A 13,945-nucleotide genomic window follows, 5' to 3' on the forward strand; every position below is an offset into this window, starting at 1 on the left:
GTTGGGTTGGCACCAACTCATGACGATCTTACATACAACAATAAAACTTTGCTCAGTCCTGCGCCATCTTCATGATATTGGACAGTATTCTGTTGCGATCCACAAGGTTTTCATTAGCTAAATTTTTGGAAGTAGATCACCAGGCCTTTCTTCCTAGTCTCTTATTCTGAAAGCTCCACTGAAACCTGTCCACCATGGGTGGCCCTGCAGGTATATGAAATACCAGTTGCATAGCTTCCAGCATCGTAGTAACACGCAAGCCACCACAGTACAACAAACTGACAGATAGGTGGTGGAATATACATCTAGATTTAAAATATTGAATTTATATACCTGCTTTACATGTTTACATTAATATTTTAATTGAATCTAGGTTATACTGTTTCTAGGGAAAAAAATCAAGCAACCAACCAACCAAACAAACAAACAAACAAACAAAAACATTTAAAGCTTCACCAGCCTTTTTAAAAATTTAGCCTGGTAAAAATTTTAAATTCTTACAGAAACCACTGTTCCTATTTTTTGAAATAAATAAAAAATCCTCAGAAATAATGCAAATCAAAACCACAGTGAGGTAGCAACTGCTTAGTGGCCACCAGGTTTTCTTTTGCAGTGATGAAAATATTCTGGAATTAAATAGAAGGTGGTAGTTGTGAAATATTTTTAATATGTACTAAATACCACTCAATTATTCATTTTAAAATAGTTAATTAAAAAAACAAACAAACAAATGTGGTTTAAAGTAATCCAATGTACCCACATGAACCTGGAGTAAGAAAGAGGAATCTTCAATGCCAGTATGTGTTAGTACCACCATCATCTTGTAAAATAGAGCATCAGTAGGGGTTGTTTCCTAGCGTGATGAGCTATACCTGGGCGGAGAAGACTGATAGGGAGTAGCTGAAACATAGGCACTTCGTCTGATGCCAAGGCACTAAGTAAATGGGCCCCAAAAGTTTGAAAAAGCTAGAGTAGGAGAGCAGAGAGAGAATCCCTAGTTGTAATCAACTGTGCAAACAGAAATATTACCTCACCAGTGGAACTCGGGACATTTGAGTTGATACTGATTAAATTATAGGAATATAAAATGTTTTCTTTTTGTTCATGTAAATATCTTTTAAACTGTTGTGACTGTGAAAATTTACATCCAGTTAAACTGAGCATGAATCCAGTCATTCTGGAAAAAATAAATAAATAAACGTATATATATATCCACCACATGTCTCTCAGTTTGTTATACTGTGGAGGCTTGCGTGGTGCTGTGATAGTAGAAGTTTTACCAACAGTATTTCAAATACCAGCAGGGTCACCCTTGGTGGACAAGTTTCAGTGAAGCTTCCAGACTAAGAAGAAAGAAGGACCTGGAGGTCTACTTCTGCAAAAAAATTGGCCAGTCAAAACAGTAGAACATTGTCTGGTATAGTGCCAGAAGTTGAGCCCCTCAGGATGGAAGACACTAAAAAGACAACCGGGGAAGAGCTGCTTCATCAAAGTAGAGTCGACCTTAATGAAGTGGATGGAGTCAAGCTTTCGAGACCTTCATTTGCTGAGGTGGCAAGACTCAAAATGAGAAGAAACAGCTGCAAACATCCACTAATAATCAGAATATGGAATGTACGAAATATGAATCTAGAAAAATTGGAAGTCATCAAAAAGGAAATGGAACACAAACATCGATATCCTAGGCATTTGTCAGCTGAAATGTACTGATATTGGCCATTTTGAATCAGACAATCATATGTTCTGCTATGCTGGGAATGACAAATTGAAGAGGAATGGCATCACATTCATCTTGAAAAAGAACATTTCAAGGTCTATCCTGAAGTACAATGCTGTCAGTGATAGCATAATATCCGTACACGTACAAGGAACATTAGTTAATATGACTATTATTCAAATTTATACACCAACAACTAATGTCAAAGGTGAGGAAATTGAAGATTTTTACCAGCTTCTATAGACTGGCATTGATCAAACATGCACTCAAGATTTGTTGATAATTATTGGTGATTGGAATGTGAAAGTTAGAAACGAAGAAGGATTGGAAAATATGGCCTTGGTGATGGAAAAAATGTCGAAGATCACATGACAGAATTCTGAAAGACCAATGACTTCTTCATCATAAATACCTTTCTTCAACAACATAAACAGCAACTATACACATGGACTTCACCCTATGGAAAACACAGGAATCAAATCTACTACATCTGCAGAAAGAGACTATGAAAAAACTCAATATCATCTGTCAGAACAAGGCCATGGGCCAACGGCAGAACAGACCATCAATTGCTCATAGGCAAGTTCAAGTTGAAGCTGAAGAAAATTAAAACAAGTCCACAAGAGCCAAAATACCACCTGAAGTATATCCCACCTGAATTTAGAGACCATCTCAAGAATAGATTTGATGCACTGAACACTAGTGACTGAAGACCAGATGAGTTGTGGGACGACATTAAGGACATCATACGTGAAGAAAGCAAAAGGACATTAAAACGACAGGAAAGAAAGAAAAGACCAAAACGGATATCAGAAGAGTGTTGGAAACTTGCCTTTGAACGTAGAGTTGCTAAAGCAAATGGAAGAAATGATGAAGTAAAAGAACTGAACAGAAGATTTCAAGGGCAGCTCAAGAAGACAAAGTAATATATCATAATGATTTGTGCAAAGACATGGAATTAGAAAACCAAAAGGGAAGAATATGGTCAGCATTTCTCAAGCTGAAAGAACTGAAGAGAAAATTCAAGCCTCTAGTTACAGTTTTGAAGGATTCTATGGGCAAAATATTGAACGACACCAAAAGCATCAAAAGAAGATGGAAGGAATACAGAGTCACTGTACCAAAAAGAATTGGTTGATGTTCAACTATTTCAAGAGATAACATATGATCAAGAACTGATGGTATTGAAGGAAGAAGTCCAAGCTGCACTGAAGGCATTGGTGAAAAACAAGGCTCCAGGAATTGATGGAATATCAATTGAGATGTTTCAACAAAGGTGTGCGGCACTGGAGGTGCACAGTCCTCTATATCAAGAAATTTGGAAAACAGCTACCTGGCCAACTGACTGGAAGAGATCCACATTTGGGCCCATTCCAAAGAAAGGTGATGCAACAGAATGCAGAAATTAAGCTGTGGACTTTCACCTAAAGCACAATTTAAAAAAAAAAACGAACGTGGAAATTATTGAACAATATTATTAATATCACATGCATGTAAAATTTTGCTGAAAATTGTTCAAAAGTGTTGCAGCAGTACATCCACAGGGAACTGCCGGAAATTCAAGCCAAATTCAGAAGAGGACGCAGAACGAGGAAAATCATTGCTGATGTCAGATGAATCTTGGCTGAAAGCAGAGAATATCATAAAGTTTTATTGACTATGCAAAGGCATTTGACTGCCTGTATCATTACAAATTAAGAAGACTGGGAATTCCAGAACACTTAATTGTACTCGTGACGAACCTGTACATAGACTAAGAGGTAGCCATTTGAACAGAGCAAGGGGATACTGCACAGTTTAAAATCAAGTAACGTGTATGTCCGGTTTGTATCTCTCACCATGCTTATTCAATCTGTATGCTAACCAAATAATCCCAGAAGCTGGACCATATGAAGAAGAATGTGACATCAGGATTGGTGGAAAAGTCATTAATAACCTGTGATATGCAGATGACACAACCTTGCTTGCTGAAAGTGAAGAGGACTTGAAGCACTGATTAAGATCAAAGACCACAACCTTCAGTATGGATTACATCTCAACATAAAGAAAACAAAAATCCTCACAACTTGACCAATATGACATTATGACAAATGGAGAAAAGACTGATGTTGTCAAGGATTTCATTTTACTTAGATCCAAAGTCAACACCCATGACAGCAGAAGTCATGAAATCAAATGATGTGTTGCATTGGGCAAAGCTGTATAAGACCTGTTTAAAGTGTTGAGAATCAAAGATGTCACTTCGAAGACTAAGGTGTGCCTGACCCAAGCCATGGTATTTTCAGTCACCTCACATGCATGCAAAACCTGGACAATGAATAAGGAAGTCTGAAGAAGAATTGATTCTTTTGAATTATGGTGTTGGTGAAGAATGTTGAATATACCATGGACTACTTGAAGAATGAACAAATCTGTCTTGGAAGAAGTACAGCCAGAATGACCCTTAGAAGCTAGGATGGCGAGACTTCGTCTCATGTACTTTGAACATGTTATCAGGAGGGATCAGTACCTGGAGAAGGAAACTATGCTTGGTAAAGTAGAGGGTCAGTGAAAAAGAGGAAGACCCTCAATGAAATGGATTGACACAGTGACTGCAACAATGGGCTCAAGCATAACAATGATTGTAAGGTGGTACAAGACCAGGCAGGAATTCGTTCTGTTGTACATAGGGTCGCTATGAGTTGGAACCAACTTGATGGCACCTAACAACAATAACATATATATATAGTTATGTATGTAGGTGTATAATACATAAAACTTCATTGCTGTCCAGTGGATTCCGACTCATGGTGACCCTATAAGACAGAGTAGAGATGCCCCATAGGTTTCCAAGGCTATAAACTTTACTGCCACATCTTTCTCCCCCAGAGTCTCTGGTGGTTTGGAACATCCTACCTTTTGTTCAGCAGCCGAGAGCTTAACCAGTGCACCAGCAGAGGAGCTACAATGTCACAGTGGTTAGAAGCTCAGTTGATCATCAAAAGGTCGAAAGGGAATCCACCAATCGCTCCTTGGAATCCCTATGGGACAGTTCTACTCTGTCCTATGGGGTCACTATGAGTTAGAATGAAATCAACGGCAATGGGTTTGGTTTTATTTGGTACATATAGATATATGCTGTTGTTAGGTGCCGTGGAGTTAGTTCAGACTCATGGCCACCCTACAGGACAGAGCAGAACCATCCCATAGGGTTTCCAAGGAGTGGCTGGTAGATTTGAACTGTTGATCTTTTGGTTAGGAAATTAGCAAGTAGCCCTCTATGAAAAATGCTTACTGAACAAAACTTTTTTTTTTTTTTTTTTTTTTGCTGCATATTACAAAGGCACCTAACACTATCTGGCAAATGGTAAAAATAAAATTTGGTTCTTAAGAATTAAGGAAGAAAGCATAAATCCAACATCGCATACTCTTTTTATTCCTTCTCAACTACCATTTGTTGTAATCCCTTTCCTACCATTCTTGTTATAATAACAAGCAACGAACATGCATATATTACCAATATTACTGAACTTAAGTCTATTTCTGAAATTAGAGGCTATCTCTTCGCAATAATTTCATATTTAAACCTTAAAAATATTAAATTTTACAGACATTGATCAATAAATCATTATTCAAGAGACTGTTATGATCTTTTTCTAACCTAACTCTGATTTGGTTCACACACGACTGTTAACAAAAACAGCTTGAGCAAACCACACAGAACATTATAATGATGTATTCCGTAGTAAATAACTATTTTATAACAAAATCCAATCATAAATATAACTAATAGGTATTTTTGGCTAATAAGTAAACCAAGGAACAAAAGTGGATCTGAAGTATAATTTAGACATTGTTCTCTCATTCTGTATTTTTCTTGACTCTTCAGTAGAAACGACTGAATTAAGAAACAGCCAGAAGACATAGCCAAACAGTGGAAATACTCTTCTCTTTTTAGTGACTCTTGTGCCTGCTTTACATTGATCAGCTAATCCCCAGGCAGAGGGAATGTTCTTTCCCCTTGCAGAATTCTCTTACATAAGTTGAATCCCCTCCTTATCACTTCAAGCCAATAAATACTCTATTTTCTTGTTGCTTGCTGTTTGGGAAAAAAAAGGCATAATCAGCTCGTATTACTTGCTGGAGCTGTCTGTATTTTCATCCCAGACTAGGAATGAACATTAGAGTGCCCTTCTGATATTTTGCACAAAAGGCTCAGTGTTCATGGCTCTACTCGGAGAACCCAAAATAGCATTCAGTAAGCAATGACATACTGGGAATCTTGTGGTACCAAAGCACAAGAGTCTGTAACGAGGCATAATGGGGCACATCTAACGTTTGCTGAGAAGCCTGTGAAGCAAAAAAAAAAAGAACTTTCGCATTCATGTTTCGTTTGAACATGAATTTTGAATGTCAGCCTATGCAGAACTCCTAGAATTCAAAGCTATACAGGTAAGACTGAGAAATCGGGCCTATAATGAATTATATAAACTATCTCTTAATGATTATATTGGGACAAAAAGTACGTGAAAAGCTGGTGCTAGTTTACACTTAGCACATAATAAAATCTCTAAAAATTCTAAACTTTGAAATGTGTGTTGAACACTTTATAAAGCAAGTATTTGTGAGAACAATTTTTCATCGCTACATTAAAGATTGAGAAATAAATGCTGCTTTATAGCTTGGAAGATTTTAAATTTAAATTTCCTGGGAGGAATGTATCACTACTGTACCTTTTTTTTTCTCCAGGATTTTATTTTTTTAATGTATCATGTATTTACTTCTGTACTATTAGATGCTATAAACAATGAAGTCAGCATCATTGAAGATATGAGAAATATATTTATTCTGAGTGAATATTTTTAATATAACAAATTAATAATTTCATAGTGAATATTATTCAGTATAGAGTCTCCTGCATATCTGAATAATGACACATAATTTTTTGGAGGACAATCTATTCTTGTGGTGGACAGATAATTATTCTCTTTTCTTTCTCTTGGCCAGGTTCTTTTCTATCAAACTTTCTGTTGACATCTGAAAATTATTACAAAAACTAATGAATAATTGTATAAGAATTCTAATAAAAGTAAACTATTGAGCATTATTGTGAAGATAAACACATATATATCTAAACATGTATACATATATAAATTTGCTTATATGTTATATCCATTATATGCAATGGAAACATTGTTTCATCAAATAAGGAAGACACAAAAGTGTAAATTAAAAAAATACAAATTGCTCAAGACATTCAAAATTGTTTTATTTGGAACTTGGTACAAGTAAATTGAATTGGATTACAAATATTCATAAAATATTTCCAAATAAGTTATCCAAAGTGATTTAGTAAATCCATAACTAGAATATTAAAAAAAAAGAAGTACTTAGGAAAAAAAAGAATTCTAAATAGAACCACAAATGTTCTATTTAGATTATATAAGTTTATACTTTAGCTCTATCAGTTCGTGTTTGAATGAATATTTCTGTAGGGAAGACATTATTTAGATAAAATATTTGAAATTTAGCAATATATTTGTATTTTGGATGTATTTGCAGCATCAACTAATGTGATAAAATGATAAAAATTTGTATAATATTCTTTATTCCAAATCTAAAATATTTTAAATGCAGTATTGAGTATTGTAAGTATTCAAATATGCATACTTATTATAACTTTTAGCTCGAAAATACTCATTTCCAACATAAAGTGAATTTTCTGTTTATCAAATTTTGTAACCAATAAAAATGTTTTTAACATGAATAAACATTAAAAATTTAAACTCTAGAATTATTCAAGTTTTTTTTTAATAGGCCGTTTGTGTAATTTAGCAATCAGCTGATCTTATTCTTTACATATATTTTCAACTTTACCAACACTATATAACAATGAGTGAAATGCTTCAGATCATTGTGTAAGTTATGTATGCATTTTAAATTCTCATAGTTTAGTAAGGTATTTACTGTATCCTAGTGAAATATTTATATTTTTATACTTACACACGCATACAGACACTCACACAGTTTTTTAGAATTTTAAAGTGTATTGTATGTACTTAAATTTTTTGTTTTGTTTTCCCCTTTGGAATCTTTCCAAAGTACTTATCGACAGGAAATTATTTCCTTAATTTAATTAAGTTATCATAAATTGAAGGTGCTTTAAAATAAATGCATAGATATTCCCCATGCATTCTAAAGAACCAGACCCATCCTTTAGGAAGTTATCAGAGTATAGCAATATATTATTTGATAAATAATCTATAGCTGAATATAAATTAATAACTTTTTTAAACATTTATAATCTTAACATATACACTTTAAATAGTCTGTTATATTCAAAATGATATAAAGTAACATTTAACACACTATCGAGTAGTAATGCAATAGCAATAAATGCATTACACTGTTTAAAAGGACATAGTGATCTTTTCATATATCTTTCTTTAGACTGAGATTTAGTGCTCCCAACCAGAATTTGAGAAACATCCTGATGAATGAGAAAAATGGAACTTTCATATTTTGTTGTCATGGTGATTTCCTTTAATATCCATGACCTTCCACCACCTGTATCCTCACTTTGGCATAACAATTGAGGCTGAAACATAATACAAATATGCAACCTAATAACCTCATATAAATCAATCATTCCTTCCGTAAATGTCAATGACAGCTCACTGATTTACAAACATGAGTTACCTTTGCTACTGACCAGAAACATATTTGACCCTTGTTAAAACTACACCCTCAGAGAGTTTATTACCCATTCTGTCTACCACTCAATAATCAGAATCCACCTAAAATGTTGTCAAACCTACCTTTCCAAAATGTGTAACAAATCAATTTCTTTTTCAAATGATACATACCCTCTTGAAGCTTCTGATATGATCCATTAACTGAATTTTTGCCTCACAAATTAATGCTGTAGAAGTAGAAAAGGAGAAATGGGTTAGTCAGAATTTTGCCTCATTGATTACTCAATAAAAAATTCAGAATCATCAAAGTATGCCATAATATTAAAGCAAAAATATATAATATTCAGAAACCCTGCTTCGACATATCAAGTCAAATTTGAAATGTTTTTATAGGACAGTGGTTCATTAACACAGAGGATCAGAACACCCACATTTTATCTGGTGCTTCATTCTGAGAACTTACATGATGAATGACCTTTGTAAATTTGCAAGATAGTATATTAAAGTGGGTGTAATTTTTGACACATCAGTTGAGGCTTAAAATAACCTAGGTGATTTTCTTTCTCTATGTGCAAAATTTAAAAATGTCATTCCTGTGGCAATGAGAAAACTGGACACAAATCATAGGAAAAGGGAATGCCACCGTTTTTCTGCTTTCAAGTTGGATTATAGTTAAATTGTTCCAGAGAGTTTGCTGTCTACTTTATTCTTAAAAATAGCTAGCTGAGAGTGCATAAGCTCCATTGATAAAAAGATAATATTACCGAATTCTGAGACAAAGATGTAACGTAAGTAGAACACTAAAAAAGATAAAGGAGATATAGACACACTTTACTGCTTGAATTTTGAACAGAGTAGTGTTGTTTGTCACTAAGCAAATACTTCTTGACAGTGCTTGAAATTGTTCTTGAACTGGTAAAGCAAAATATAACCCTGTAACCATACCGTTTGATGAAAAACAAATGGGCTGCAACATCACTTTTCAGATGGATATAAATCCCCTCTTCTAAATAAGACTTTTGTTTTTGGGGCTATGTAAGACATTGTTTCTATTTGTATAATTGATCCAATATTATTTTATTCAATGTTTGTGTTATTTTATCCAATGCCTATATAATATTCCAACTCTACTGGTATATTAGGATTTGACTTGAAGAAGTGGGGTAATAATAAAAAGTATGTGTGTATACACACACACATAGATACATACATACATATATATATGTCTTGAGAGAGAGCAGTGTCTATATATGTGTCTATAAACAAATAATTTCAATTTATGTATATACTCCTTTGATAATTTTAAGGCCACACAAATTTGTTAAAATTCCATGCTATTGTATAGAGTTTGAATTTAAATTATTTATAGAAATTTAAAGCAATGTTGCTGCTGTGTGTGTGCTTATCTCAAAGGAATATTAGTATGAAAATATTTTGTACCAAAATAGTAAGGTTTTCTCATTTATTTTAAAAATGTGTCTTTGGAAGTGTATATACCATATTAGGATGCCCAATTTTACTATAATTTAATCTAAAATTTTTGTGAGAAAAGATTATAATCTATAATATAATAAATGCTTTTTAATTTAATTTTTTTCAGTTTTGAAATGAATTTGAACAAATATAATTATGGCACATGGAATATTCTATGAGATTATCAATCTAAATTTTCTGAACTTATTTATTTTCAAATTTTAGGGAAGCATAGGCTAATAATAATGGTAACAACAACAATAATTAGTGATAATAACATCAATAATCAACAACACCTATTGTTATGAGGATGATGATGATGATGATGACCATTATGATACTACATCGTAATAATCATAACTTACTAAGTGCTTATTTTAGTGCTTGGCTTATTTTTTTCCTTTGCAATGCTATCTTTGTTATTGTTATTATCATAAAAGTAAGCTGTCAAACACTGTATGTCCTATCTTAAAAAAAAATCCTCATTAACTCCACCCCCCCTCCTCCCAGGGATATCACCTCACATTGCTGTTTTTATCTTATTAGCAACTTCTTTGAAAGACTCATTTACTTGTCGACCTCAATTCTCACCCCCACCCCACCCAGTAACTCTTCAGTGCACTCTATCCTGTTTCCCAAAAATCACTAATGGGACTTCTCTTTAGCTATTCACCTTGTTGCACTGGTTGTTTTTAATTAAACAAAGATACGAAACTAAATCTGGGCACTAAGGGTGCCTATTAGTGTGAGTGAGAAGCAAAAGTACTGCTTTTATTGCTGTGGTCTCTTTCTGTGATGTTAGAAAAGAGATCTATGTTTATTTTTATTTGTTAACATGGTTTTTTCAAATTACACACAGCGTTCTGTAGAACTCCGCTTTTCTGACAGCATGAGGATTGTTAACCACTAAATCTTACTATTTAAATGAACCTCTAAATATCCTTGTCATAGCCCCATCCAACTTCTTTAAAAATTTGATTGAGTATATATATCAAAAAGTACTCAACTAGCCTCAACAATTACACTTCTAATTTTTAATACAATAAACAATGCAAGGGTTAATAGTCGGACTTTTTTTGCACTGGAAATTGCTACATATCATTTATTTCTTTAAGATAGTCTCAGTGGTGAGATTAGTAGATAGAATGCTCAGAAATCTTTAAGGCTCATGAAACATATTTTCTTCTGCTTTCAAAAATATCATTCCAATTTATTTTGCTTATATGAGAAAAATCTATGTTATTTCAGCATAATGATTTTTTTTTCTTTTCTGGAAGTTTACTGTTAATTTTTGATAGGTGAGTTAGAGAAGCATATCATTTAATTTGTGTTTTTGTTAAACTGTGAGGGAGAATAATTTTCCTTCATTTGAGATTGTCTTTGGGATCATTTTCCTTCTGGAGTCATTCCCTTTCTTCTTGAAGACCATACTTTACAAGTTTCTTTTAGTGAGAGTCACTGCTTGGGCTAGCATAGGAAGCCTTTAGGGGTGATGGAAATGATCTACATACTGATATGGTTGACGGTTAAATAGGTAGCTATGAAAAGAAATTCAAATAAATAAATGAGTAAATTAGCAAGCAAGCAAAATTCATTGAGTCGTATATACAAGATTTGTGTGATTTGTATATTTTGCTTCAATGAAAATATCAAAATGAAACTCAGTGCAAGTGGCAAATGGTAGATTATACAGGTACTTGGTAGATAGACAAATATATTTCAACGTTTAAGTTGTTAGGAAGCTTTTTTTCCCCTAACTTTATATTTAGATCTGATGATGACATGCTTTGGTAGGAGTTGTAACCTGATATCTCCAAACAGTCATAGATCCTTTAACTATTTATGGTAAATCTCTGCTTCTGTTTCCTGCCAAATTCATTAATTTCACATAATAAAACTTTGCACGTTAACCTTGGATATATAAATCTGAAATCATATCTAGGTAGCCTATGTCAAATATTTCCTATCATATTGCAGAAGTGCATATATTTACATTTAATAGAGCATCTACAGAATGGTCATCATTAATCCAATGTTGTAAAATGAGGATCTAAATAAGTAAACTAATTTAAAAAATAACCATATGGGAATTATAAAGTTCCTAATTATCTATTTTATGACATACCTTTGTCTACTAGCACATGCTCTCAATTTATGCTATTTATTTTAGCTGTAAGTCAGCCACCAGAAAATTACTAGTGCATGATCACAACTATAAAGTAAAAGTCAATATGAGAGTCAGTGAAAAATTGTGCTCTTGAAGAGAAAGAAAATGATGAACCCAAAGCAGGATAAGGTGGAAAATATGGAGCTGACATTTTCAGAATGGTTCAGTGGTGCTCCTCCACCTTCACAGCTGTCTACAAATGGGTATTTACATAACATGTAGGGTACGCAAGGCCACCAACTGAGCTGTGGGGGAATGTGAGAAATTCCATATGTTTATGCTTTAGTTTATTCTTCTACATTTCCATTTTCAATGTTTTATGAAATATTTTACATAATATTAAAGTTGTAGATGTAAGTGACTAGTATGTAAACACACACACAAATATTGGAGTTCACTATTATTTTCTGATTAGAGTATAAAATATGCTTTATGGTATATATATATGTATACTATATATGTATATAATATACAGTATACATCTCTAGAGATAAATGCCAACCAATTTTAGCACACATCTCCTTTCCCAAAATGGTTTCCATATTCCATAGCAGAATTCTTCCAAGAACAATGGTTCCTCCAGCTCTGGAGGAAGCAGATTTCTTGAGTTTAATCCCATTTTCATCAGTTATTATCTAATTAGGCCAAGTTACTTAACTTCTACATGCTTATTTTCTGCATTTATAAAATAACTACAACATATAGAACATATACCATAGACTTGTTGTAAGACTCGTAGCAATTAAACTATAGCATACTCTTTGTATAGTAATTCTCACAGAATAAGTGCTCAATTTGTTAGACAGGATGATAATATGATGATGGTGATGATATGATGATGGTGACAGTATCCTCAGATTGTTTGCGATAGAATCTTCATAAATATGAATCAATAAATTACCTTATAAACCACCCATTTAACTCTTCAGTATCTTTGCTTGATAAGTTCCAAATATGGATACAAGGAAAGATACAAAAGGCTATTTATCAAACACTGATATTAAAGGAATGAAAACAAAACAACACAGAAGTCCCTCAGTAGGCAATGGATATATAAACTGAGATTTATCCAAACATTAGTATAATAAGGAGCCCTGGTGGTGCAGTGGTTAAGCTCTCGGCTGCTAGCCGAAAGGTCAGCCGTTTGAACCCACCAGAGGCTCTGCTGGAAAAAGATGTGGCAGTCTGCTTCCATAAAGATTAAAAACCCAAACCAAACTCATTGCTGTTGAGTTTATTCCAATTCACAGTGACCCATAGGACAGAGAAGAACTGCCCCATAGGGCTTCCAAAGGTGTAATATTTATGAAAGCAGATTGCCACATCTTTCTTCTCAGGAGCAGCTGGTGGGTTTGAACCACCAACCTTTAGTTAGCAACTGATCACTTAACCATTACACCACCAGAGTTCCTTCCATAAAGACTACAGCCTTGGAAGACCCTATGGGGCAGTTCTACTCTGTCTTTATGAGTTGGAACAGACTTGACAGCAGTGAGTTTGGTTTGAAGTCTAAATCATTAATTAAATATGCAATTTGCAGAAGGCTCTGTATAGCATACCGTTTAGGCTGATTATTTTAAAACACTGAATATATTTTACATGTAAGCATTTTATGTGTCAACTTGGCTAGGCCATAGCGCCAGTAGTTCAGTCGAATACTAGGTATTACCGTGAAGTTGTTTTGTAGATGAGATTAACGTTTACAACCACTTGACTTTAAGTAGAGGAAACTACCTCAGTAATATGAGTGGACCTCATCCAATTAGTTGAAGGTCACAAGAGCAAATCTGAGGTTTCCCAGAGAAGGTGGAATTCTGCCTCCAGGCTGTAACATAGAAATTCTGCCTGAGCTTCCCATCTGCCAGACTGCCCTACAGATTTGGGACTTGCGAGCTCCCAGGGCAATAGCTATTT

Source organism: Trichechus manatus, unplaced genomic scaffold (assembly GCF_000243295.1).
Source record: "Trichechus manatus latirostris isolate Lorelei unplaced genomic scaffold, TriManLat1.0 scaffold00246, whole genome shotgun sequence".
In the NCBI taxonomy this organism is placed as follows: domain Eukaryota; kingdom Metazoa; phylum Chordata; class Mammalia; order Sirenia; family Trichechidae; genus Trichechus; species Trichechus manatus.